Source organism: Meleagris gallopavo, chromosome 4, assembly GCF_000146605.3.
Source record: "Meleagris gallopavo isolate NT-WF06-2002-E0010 breed Aviagen turkey brand Nicholas breeding stock chromosome 4, Turkey_5.1, whole genome shotgun sequence".
NCBI classification, from domain to species: domain Eukaryota; kingdom Metazoa; phylum Chordata; class Aves; order Galliformes; family Phasianidae; genus Meleagris; species Meleagris gallopavo.
The window spans coordinates 53930842-53942880 of record NC_015014.2 but is presented as its reverse complement, the minus strand read 5'-3'; the positions used below and the strand labels follow the sequence as shown (position 1 = coordinate 53942880).

General features: G+C 37.1%; 1 long non-coding RNA gene across 2 annotated transcripts; it reads left to right on the top strand.

The window, feature by feature from the left end:
- The first annotated feature begins 463 nt into the window (after positions 1-463).
- On the top strand, positions 464-5253 carry LOC116216624. Of its 2 annotated transcripts, none has more exons than XR_004159760.1 (4): positions 464-568; positions 827-924; positions 2046-2206; positions 3803-5253. It is a non-coding gene; the product is annotated as an uncharacterized LOC116216624 (long non-coding RNA). The 2 variants fall into 2 exon arrangements; XR_004159761.1 differs by having other exon boundaries at positions 465-568; positions 871-924.
- The last annotated feature ends 6786 nt before the right edge of the window (positions 5254-12039 follow it).

Sequence of the window (12039 nt, the reverse complement as noted above, 5' to 3'; positions counted from 1 at the left end):
TATAGTTTTGTAATCTTATATATTCGTTAAAGTCATGTTTACCACCTAATGTTTATAAGGAATTTCAGCATTGTTTAATTGTTTGTTTGCTTGAATAACAAAATACATGGGGTTTTAAGCATTATTGACTTTTCTGACTATGTCTTTATGCTCCATAATAAATCCCATCTCTTTAAGACCTCCAGCCACTCACACACCCATTCACACTCCTTACCTGCAACCTTTTCTTCATGTCATTATTTACTAGATGGTTTGGTTGTTTCTGTTTGTTTTTCCTATTCTGCTATTGCTAAGTGAACATGAACTTTTCTTTGTATTGAATTGCTTATGACAATAGACTCATGTAGGCAGCTGTTGAGTCACGGCCTGAACCACTGATTGATCACCTGAGGCAAGCACTGAGTCAGCCATGGGAGCACAGGTGAAGGCAGTTCAGCTGTGCGACCAGAAGGGGTGGAGCCTGACTGCATCTCTCCTAGACCCCATTTAAGGGCTGACTGCCACGGGGAAGGGTCTCTTTTGGGATATCCCTCCTTTTGGAGTTGTCTACTACAAGCCTAGGATGTGGGTGAGCGTTTCATTTTTGATTGTCTCTTTCCATCACGATAATCTTTCTAACTATAACCCTGTAAAATACCATCCTAACCATGCCACTCTTCTAACTGTACATTTGTTAATTGCACACTCAGAAATTTCTTCTGTTACATTTCCTTTTTGTGATAGAGTCCTTTATCAAATTAGCACCTCTCCATACACAGGGAACAAGTTACAGTTTAATCAGATAATTTTGTTGTGATAATTTAGCTATCTGTGTCTGTATTTCAAGCATTGCCAGACAAGTGGCTTGGACATCCTCTTTTCATTCTCCAGAATTATACTTCTACATTTTTTCTGGTGCCACGCTGCATTTCTGGAACTTGGCAGGTAGGCACCTGAGAAGGGCATATGTCTGTATTTAATAAAATGTTTTTGTGGTTTCCTTTGTATTCCTCTAGAAAAAAAAAGTCTGTGTAGAGTTACATTCTACTGATGCAACTGGAGTTACATCACTCTGGCATTTACATAAATGGCCTAATTTAATAATAATTATTGTTGTTGAATATCTAATATCTTCCCACCGATTTGAATGAATTTGAATTCTCAAACAAATTACGTAAAACTCCAAAGTGAACTCTAGAATATATAACTAAATCTAATCAGAAACCCAAGATGTGACTTTTTATTTAGCATCACTATATCAAGTCTGTTATTTTATTATTCATGTCCATCCCAAGCAAAGTATGAGATAATGTAGCTTCAACTTTTGTCTGTGTCTTTTTGCAATGATATGTACTTCACGCTCAGCACGTTAAGATTTATTAAACAAAATTGAAATTACTTCCATTATAAAGTAGCAACAATGTTTCAACTTGCTTCATTTTTTTTTTAATTAGTACTTTTAATAGGTCACTTTTTTTCCATTATTTTCCCAGCTTTGTTTCAGATTTGAAAGAGTAGTTTTGATCAGCAACACTTGTCTGAAGGTGATGAATATAAACAAGCATAAAAGTGATGCTGGATAATAAACTATGAGATGCTTTCCCTATATGCCTTTTCATGAAACATTTGTTGAATAATGTTTATTTATCCTATTGGATTTGTTTATGCATTTTTTTCATAGAAAATGGCTAAAATTTCAGCAGGAAAAATAAGAACAGATTTTAATAAATCGCATTGTTCAAATGTAATCTTACAGGCAAAGTCCTCTAAGGTATTTAATAAAGTAGGCCAGAGAACTCTCCTTTGTGGATAAAACTCTGTTGCAACTTCCAAGTTGTTGGTGAGATAGATCTATTACATTATTAGCTCTGGGGTAAGGTTTCCCAGTGCTGCTAAAATATGCTCAATTTAAATTCTATATTATATCACCCTGTCTGAATAATTTTATATCTATATTTTACTTTTAAATGCTTAGCTGACTCATGTATTTTAAAGAATTCCAAACATATTTTAAAAAATAATATACATCTTCATGTTACCTTTCTTTTTTTATTACATTTAACTAGAATATGAAGAGGATCAAGGCCAAGGTTAAAACCGGAGGTTGCACTATATTTACATTTTGCTCAATACCAGCACTTAAGAACAGAGGCCAGGCATTTAAAAATAGGCTGAAGGGGATGAAGAGATTTAGAGGGGAATGCCTGGCTGTCTCAGAAAATATCAGGTGAGTCACAGCTCTGCCACTGCAATGAGCTCTGGTCAGGGAAATTTGTACAGTTTAGCTCAGAACAGGAAGGCAGAAAAAATACAGAAGCAAAGCAGGGCTTTCTTACTGTAGTGTTAAGAAATCCTCCATTTAGACATGCATCTGCAGAGCCTCCCAGCATAATCCATGCACATCAGTACAGGACTCTGGCACCAGGTTCTGTCAAGGGTGGTACTGGTCAGTAGCCCAGGATGCTGCCTTCCAGTCATCCATCTTTGCCTCTTCTGTGCCAGAGGCTATGGACAAGGCACATATGTTCCCATACCCTCAAAGACTGCTTATTTGTACTCTAAGAAACCAAGAAGAAAGTTATTTATGTAACTTTTCTCCAAAAAGGCAATGGGGAAGGCATATGCAGTTGTGCCAAAGAATCCTAGATCTAAGGCAAATTCAGAAATTATTAGGAATGTATCTAGGAAATTTTCAAAAGTGAAATATTTTTGTTTGCTTTTCAGCGAAGATAGACTTAAAGTGGTGTTAGATCTGAAAGAGGAAGATTTCTTCCTCCAAAGCCCCCAACACACCAATGTAAATTATTGTAACAGAGGCCTCAATAAAACTCCAATATGTGTAAATTTCTCATAAGGAAAGGCTATATATAAACTCAACATTCTGGCCAAAGTTCAGCTCAGGTAATAAAACTGCTTTCTTATCCAAGCTAACTCACTTACAAAGAATGTAATTCTCTAGTTTTGTACTCAATCATTCCAGATTAGTGCCCAAAGGTGACTTTTGGTTAAAAAATGACAACAGCAAAGAAAACAATTAAAATACTTGAAGATATGCTGTTCAGATTGGACCAGATAAATGGCAAAAAGAAGGGGGGGGGGGGAAGGAAAATAAAATAAAAGCAAGGAAGGGAAAGAGGAGAGGAAGAAGAGAAAAAAAGAATCTTAAAAGTTTGTTTTAAATCTCAGCTCTTTGTTAAACAGCTGCCTATAGCCAGACTCTTGACTTATGATAAATGTGAGTTCCTTCAGGATTGCCACTAACCTAGAAGTCCAAAATGACCCCTGCTTTCTAAATCTATATCAAGTGGAATAAATGGCATCTTCTACTTGGGTGGAAATAACTTCTCTCTGTGCTTTAGACTTCACATTGTTAGTGGATAATATATTTTTTTCACTTTCTGAGGCTGCTAGTGGCTAATGCCATTTTTTCCACCCTTTTTCTTTTTTCCCTTTGTTTCAATGGGCTCATTCCCTACAGGCAATGCCAGTATCGAGTCAAAATGTGATTCTAGTCCAAAAGTCCTGCATTATCAGCTGGGAGGTGGGGCTGATCATCTAATTACCTTCTGACACTTCCATGGTCTCTTTTTTGCACCCAGGTACAATAAGTAGGGCATTTCAATATCAGTTCTTCCTCAATTTAGGCCTGTTTTGAAAATACAAAAGAATCTTAAGTGGTCTGTCCACATCATTGAAATACCAACCTTAGTGGGTACTTTGAAAACTCAAAGGCTTTACAAGATGAATAGCAAACTGTGGATGACAGCTCCTGTGGAGCCATTATTGAATTGCAGCAGTGATGACTGCATTGCTTTGGATTTAGATAAAAGACTCCATACAAGACAAATGGTGGAAGGACATCAAACAAGACTGTGTCCATGCAGTGACAGAAGCAATCCAATTGAAGAAGCTGTTGATTTCCCCAAGGCAACTTACTATTTCTTCTTCAGTAATTTAAACTAAGAAACTAAAGACTGTATATTCATCTTCTATTTACACTTTTCTCTAAAAATACTGCTTCTAGTTGTCAAATAAGAGATTTACTTAAAGCATTAACTGGAAAGGAAATACCACAATTGGAACTTGTTATATTTTTGCATCTGTGTTTTATTTAGTCTCAGTATCACTATGTCTAAAGGTTATAGACTGAGAGTAACAATCAATTCTGATCACATAAAAAGATTAGTCAGCGAATCAATTACATACATGGTAACAGGAAGCACCGTGCACTCAAGACAAGAATGAATACAAAGAGTACAGATAAACATCGTCACCTTTATTTAGATGAAAGCTGATTCTAAAGCACTTCCAGTATCTCTTTAATAATGCACAAACCTTTTGGAGTCTTAGTTTGCTATACAAGCGTAATGTAGATCTTGAAGAAGTTTCAAGATGTGACCTGTTTGCACATAAAGTAACTTCGTACAAAAAATGTCATGACTGGAGTTTGCTGACAGCTGCACAAGCTGTGTCATGGAAAGAATACTAACTGCTTGTATAACTTTAAAAAAAAAAAGTCTACATTAGTATTTGAGTCTTCCTTTCACTCCCACGTACTGTGCCTTACTCATTCACAATATGGAATATGTTTGTTTCACAAAAACCAGCTTGGTTCCTAACAAATTACGGATATCCTGTAAGCAAGAACACGTTACGAACTGCAGCTGGGAATGGCATTCAACCAGCAGGATTGGTCTGCAACTTTTCCTGGGCAGAAGTGCCTGAAATGCACTATAATACTTACTGGTTTGCTACATGGATCCCCTTTTATTTGTACATCATAATTGCTAAAAGAAACAAAGACTTTTTTTTGCAGTAGAAGTACAGATGAGGGTTAGTATTTAGTTTACTGTCATTTCTTAAAGGTATATATTAGCATTTTGCAGATAAACTGAGTTGTTTTATGGGTGTTAAGAGAATAAACATATATATAAAACAGGTGTACATAAAAGCATATAAAAAACAAATTACTACACAGCTAATATAGGGTTTCCTTGTATCCTATTTTTCAAAACTTACTATGCTTGCTTTCTGCTTAGAATCAGTTCTAGTTGCCATCCACTTGTTTTCTCCTTTTCCCTGATGTGTCTTGGCATGTAGCCCTGGCAGCTCATTATTTAGACAGGTATGCTCTTCACCAGGTGAAAAACTGACTTGATGGCTGGGCCCAAAGGGCAGTGGTGAGTGGAGTTAAATCCTTTTAGTGATCAGTTATTAGTGATGTTCCTCAGGGGTCAGTAGTGTGCCCAGATGGCCAAAAAGGCCAATGGAATTCTGGCTTGTATCAGAAATAGTAGTGTACTCAGCAGGACCAGGGAGGTGATCATCTCCCAGCATTTAGCTCTGGTAAGGGCATGCTTCAAGTACTGTGTTCCTCACTACAAGAAAGACATTGAGGCCCTGGAGCATGCCCAAAGAAGGGTAATGATTCTGTGAAGAGTCTGGGGCACAAGTCTTGTGAGGAGCAGCTGAGGGAACTGAGATTGCTTATTCTGGAGAATATGAGGCTCAGGGGAGATCTTACTGCTCTCTACAACTATTTGAAAGGAGGTTGTGGCATAGTGGGGAACAGTTTCTTCTCCCAGTTAACTAGCAATAGTTTGAGAAATAATGGCCTTAACTTGTGCCAGGGGAGGTTCATGTTGAATATTAGGAAAACTTTCTTCACTGAAAAAGGCACTGGAGCAAGCTGCCCAGGGAAGTGGTATAGTCATCATCCTTGGAGATTTCCAAGAAATGTGTAGATGTGGCACTGAGGGACATGGTCTACTGGGAAATTGTGGTGATTGTTTGACAGTTGAATTAGATTACCTTAGAGATCTTTTCCAACCTTAATGATTCTATCATTCTATATTTCTCTCTACCTGCTTTCCTCTTTTTCTTTTCTAACTTCTTCTTTCCCAGATCCTCCCTATTAAACCTAGGCCTTGCTGAATTAAAACAGCCCTCAAAGAATATATCCTTTTTTTCCAATCCTTCCATTTCTCCCTCTCCCACCAACTACTTGACAGAAAGAACATGGTCAGCTGTCATCAAAAATTTTATTTGGGAAGCCACCCTGCCAGGATGCATGGTCCAAAATCCCTCCTCGCTCTGATGCAGTAGTTACCTTTCTTGCTGAAAGCTTAATTTAAATGCCCAGGATTGTTAAAACCATATGCATTTTCAAATGACATTAGAGCAGAATGAGCCTTTAGTCTGTCATATCCTTGTAATGAGAAAAAGACTCCCAAATCTGAAGAGTTTGGGGAGCAGCAAATTTTTATGTAATCAAGAAACAGACCCCCTCCACCCTGCCTTCAAATACTTTTATAAATAATTTTATGTGTGCACATGAGTCTCTGAACTCCTTGCAACTATCTTGGTCCCAAGAGGAATTATCCACATCTGCTCTGGTCCTTTCAGGGTACTATGAGCAATATACTGAAGAATCCAAAAGCTAAGTTTGTTCTGAGCAGCTTCATTGAAAAGAACAAGTTTCAGTAAGTTAAACTTTAAAGTAGGTTCAATAGTGTCTAATCTATTATTTCTGCTTGGCACTGATAATTAGAACTAAAAACAAAAAACAAACAAAAAAACTAACATGATTGATCTCAGTGAAAACAGTTTTGTTTTGTTCTCTAGAAACTACCCTCAGAATTCTACTTTGCGTGATTACTTGCAGTATTTTTCCATCTTTTTTTTTTCTTTTTTTACTTTTCAGAATTTCTGAGTTTTTCTAAGACCCAAATAAGTGGCAAGTGCAATTGTCAGCCTAGGGATAAAATCCAAACAAAATTATTCTCACTTTCTTTCTTCACCCGAATCCTAATGGGAGCAAGGCTACCTTTCTCATTACAGAATTTTTACTTTTAATTAGCTCCTTCTACTTATGACACCTGCATTACTTGGCCCCTGATTGGCAGGCACTCAGCACCTTCCCAGTTCTTCACTGGAGAATGAAGAACTGAACCACCTCTCGTATCTGAAAAAGTACCACTGATACATATGGCTCCCTTGACTTCATCTGTATTTATGTCTGCTCAGCATCTTGAAAAAAATGACCACTACAGTAGCCTTTATGTCTTGTAGCCAAAAGCCAGAGAACTCCAGGCTGTTTAGCCCCCCCCAGGAAATTATAAATGCAGAACAGCATCTGTGGGGAATCGTCCTTTTTTCTTCAATAGCCATACATGTGCTGCTGCTTGAACTGGAAGAAATGTGAAGAGAACAGAATCGGCTACCTTCTGAATCCTTTTTCAAACAAACATTTCAAAAACAGGCAATTATGTTTTATTACTTGTTGCAGAGGAGATTAAACTCTTCCAATATGAAGAACAGAATATAAACTCACTGGTGGTGATTGGGAGGAATTTCTCTGCAGTCTCTTTTCAGAAAAAAATGAAGGAAGGAAAGAAAAAGCAAGAAGGAGAGAAAGCAAAAGAAAAAAGAGAGAGGAAAAAGTGAGGAGGAAAGAGGGAGAGAGAAAGAAAGAAGAAAAGAAAAAGAGACAGCAAGAAAGAGAAGGAAAGAGAACGAAAAAAAGGAAAGGAAGGAAGAACTCAAAGCAAGCGTCAAATGCAGGTCTCCAAAGCATATGTTGATTTCACTCTACAAAGTCACTTTTAATCCCCTAGTCCCTCGTTTCTACTCCCCAAGAGGAATCAAACCTAACAGAGAACAGCTTACATTGTCAAGACCTGGGAGCTTGTTGTAAGAATAACTAGTTCTTGACATTTGAAATTACTCTGGTTCAAACGTTTTTTGATCTTTCCTATTAGCCCTGTTTCTCAAGAAATAAAAATATGATAATCAGAAAGTACATAATTGGGTTCAGGGAATTCTGTGGACCCTCGCTGGCTCTGGAGATAAAGGCACTTTGAAAGATTATGCACAGATACCTAGAATTTATTCTGCACAGACTATGAAATGACAGATCTTTTTTCTTAATTATACTGGCTATATCAGACTAACACCTGTAATTAACCATTCTGTCCTGAGGAATCTCTTCTGATACGCTTTATTGTTCCACCAGAGATATGGCAGCAAAGCAGCACATGGATATAAGGATATTTATTACTGCAAACTCGAAGGCTAATCTTGTCACCATGCTGATTCTTGGTCTCCATCACCCCTGGGCTTTGAGGCACTATTGATAGGAGATGCTGCTGCACTTTGAAGCATTACGGACTGGAAGCTGCAGTGTTATGAGGTACTGGACCCAACTACATGTGCATTAGCCAACCCATGCAGCTTCTAATAAGACATTTTTGGGAGGGTCAGTTGTGCATTCCACAGCTCCCAGCACTACCACTTGAAAGCTGTTCCCGATCCCTGCTGCCCACCCACTACCAGCTCCTCTTCAGACCTCTGCTGCTGCAATGAATCACACTGCAGAGGGCTTTCCACCAGCCAGGTTTATTGAGCTTTATTACAGAAAAATATATATCAGATGGCCCAGCTGCAGCCAAAACAATCTGTCATTTTTAATTCTTTCTGCCACCTCATTAGGAGTACAGCTAGAATGACAGTAATAAATAAATAAATAACAAAACAAGAACAACAACAATAGCAACAGCAAAACCCAAAATACATTTCCTCAGCTCCTGATTAGATTTTAACATAAACACCAACACCAAAAGATTCATTGACAAAACATATGTGACTCAGCGTCGTATACAACAGAGTGACATGTAGAATGGTCTCAGTAGGCATATAAAGCAATTAAAAATAACTGTGCTTCAAAGCATTGTATTATAGCATAAAAGGTCATCCCTATAAACATGGAAAGGATGATTGTGTTTTTTCCAAGAAACAGGCAAACAAATGCTTAACTAGAGGTTCCATTCTCACAAGGGATCCTTTAAAAATCTCTGAAAATAAGATATATACTGTATCATTCTCCTTCAGTCTACATCTGAAGGCAGTTAATATTTTAAATGAATGTAATTGGAAATAATACCAAGGCTAACAACATGCTAGAAAACAATACTGTACTAAATACAAAATATTTGCCCTGTGCATACATATGACAGAGAAGGAAACCCTGGATAATCATCTGTGAAAATGAAACGTCTATTTTTAACTCCTAAAGCTTGCTTGCTTTCACATTAATGCATCAAAGTTGTATTCCAATGGAAGCTGCAGAGAGTACATTTTGAGGACTCTGATAATTTTTGCAGTAACACTCTGAGTTTGTGATGATAATATTTATGCACAGATGTAAGGAATGTGCTGACATTAAAAAGGAGCCAGTGTTTGCACAGTGTTCATTTTTATGTAAGGGAGAAGAAAAAAAAGGAATACTACATCTGGCTATTGAACAAACATCTTTTTCAGAAGAGGAGATAGCTCACTATGTATTACAACTCCCTAAGCTCCCTGAACTAATTAAAAAAATTCAATGTATAGGTAAATCAGAGTATCACAGGCTTTTATTTTTATGGCAATAGAGTTTTCTTTAAGTAACTGTCATACTAATACTAAAAGGAACCTTAGTCCAGACAGCAGTATTTTAAAGTAAGGAGGTGTTCAAAAATGTACATTTGTTGCAGAGACAATCCTTGCTATGGAGATATTTCATTCTCCTGTATTTAGACTGTATTCACATTATTTCTCAATTTGGAATGCTGTGACGTCCCCAAGGGTGCACTGAATGATAATAAAGGTACAAATGTAGCATATGACAATAGGTACATGCTTTTTTTTAATATGCATCTATGGTATTTGACAGCTAATTCATGTCCTGAAACTTCGTATTTTACAATGCCACAGGATGGTTAGAGGTTACAGATAACGTCATTTGCTCTCTGACTGATGAGAGAAACTGCCCTGATCAAATACCTACAGAATTATGCAGCAGCTCCACTTGGAGAAAATACACTGATTTGGATAGAAAAAAAGGAAATAGTCATGAAGAAAAGCCAAGTGAAATATTCAAATTGGAAGAAACATTTATTTGGAAGGTTGAAGTGTGCAAAAACCTGCAACTTCACAACAGACTCTTTAGCTGCAGCAGGTAACTACAAGCAGTGCCTCCCTCTTTTGAAGAATTCACCTTTCAACTTAATTAGAGCAGGAGCAGAAAGATCAGATGTTCCTTGTTACTTTTCAAAAGTGACTGGGAAAAATCTACGTAATCAGGAGGTATTTATGATTTCCATTGACTTTCAATTTTCTTGGTTCATCTGTTCCCTTTCAGACCGTTTGATGCTAGTCTATTCTAAACTGTACGTTGAATTTGCTTTAATCAGGTGTCTTTGTAACAGGCATTAGGTCATTTACTGTTTGATTTTTTTCTGTGAAAATACAGGTTTTCTTAGTTTCAAAAGTCTCCTTTGAAGAAGCCTGTAATACTCCAGGCAGAAAAAAAAAAAAAAAAAGGGAAAAAAAAGGATCAAGGAGGGAAGTAGGGAGCAGTCCTCTAAATTTGTTCTTTTCCCACAGTAATTGTGGGAATTGTGCTCTGATGCTGAGTGGAACCCTTTTTACCCATCACTATCCCCCATCTTGCTTTCTCCTATGATACAGGCTTATTCACTCATGCCAATTAGTAGAACTATAACTTAATATTGAGGCAGAAAATGGTGTACAATGGTAAGTGCTACATCACCTAAATGCCTCCTCTCTCTGGAGCCTCCTCACACTTGTTTCCCTGGAACTCTCAGTTCCCTTTTCCCTATATCATAGCCAAGTTTAGAGTCCCAGCCTTAATGGCACCTTATCTCGAGCTCCAAATTTCAATTCCTTATCCTGTCTCAACTATCTGCTGGCCATTGCAGCCACCTGAAATCCCCCTGTCTCAAGCTCTCTGCATTAAACCAAACGTCCTGCTATTCACACAGATATATTATAATAAAGAGGGGTCTTAAGATGTTACTGCTTGGAAGTTGGAAACAATAAATGGTGTAATGTCAACAGAAAAGGTGCTGAGGTAGCTGGTAGTTGACAGTTAATGAAGTATGTAAAGCAGGTACAATATAGATGAAGTTGTCCCCTGCAGGGTGATTGGCCACTAGGGAAATAATGTGACAGTTGTCTTTGTGTAAAAATAATGTGGTTCTCCTTCTTTGCCAGAATCTATCTACAACAAGAGATGAAAGAGATCTTGCAAGGGTACCCGGTGTTCCTATTGCAAATGCTGTGCTTGGAGCTCGCAAATAAAGGACAAGGAAAAGAAAAGGTAAGGAATGTAATGGCTATTTGTAAAGCAGTTAAGAAGTCTATTTCCTACAACCCACACATAAATTATTACTACGATAAGTTATAAGTTTACATTGCTTTCCATAATCCACTTTCATGTATTACAATACATTGTGGTGCTGACTGGGGATGACTGAGAGAAGAATCTGGCTGGCCAATTTTCTGGAATTTGATTATTTTTAGATATTGTTTTAATAATTAACTAAGTAGCTCCTAAGCAATACAATGGATATAGAGAGCAAAGGATATTTTTGAGAGCAATACAGTTTTTGTATTATTATCTCTGTCTGTTTTATGTCAATATCACCATTGAAACAGTAGGGAAAATATATCAAATGGAAACAATTTCTCAATTATAGCAAACTATGTGGTCAGTATTTGTTCCAAAAGAGGTGTGTAGAGTATGGAGTAACAAAAAGCCATTGATAGCATCAGTTTGTTGTCTATATAGTCTGATGTGATATCCCAATATTTTTCTTATTAAAAACATCTCAGAAGAGTCTGTCTTGGCCATCAGATCTCAAAACACTCTTCAGCTTTCCTGAATCTGTCAGAGATCAACAGTATCTTCATGTCATGGACAGATGAACATTATACATTTTTTAATTATTGAAGTTTTGGCTACTGACATTTTCTTGGTTCAATATTTATCAGTTCATAATTCAAGTTAGTTAGTTACTAAATATTGGACTTTAAGGGTTTTTTGCTGTGATTTTTATCTCCATCAGCATCATATAAAATCATGAAAAAAGGAAAAGTGTTTTACCCAAAATATCTTTTTAAACATGTCCTTCAAATAGGCAGCAGAGGAGATAAACCAAGTGTTCTTCTTGGTGTCCTTAAAGGTAATGTTGTTTACAGAGAAGCGATTTTTAGCAA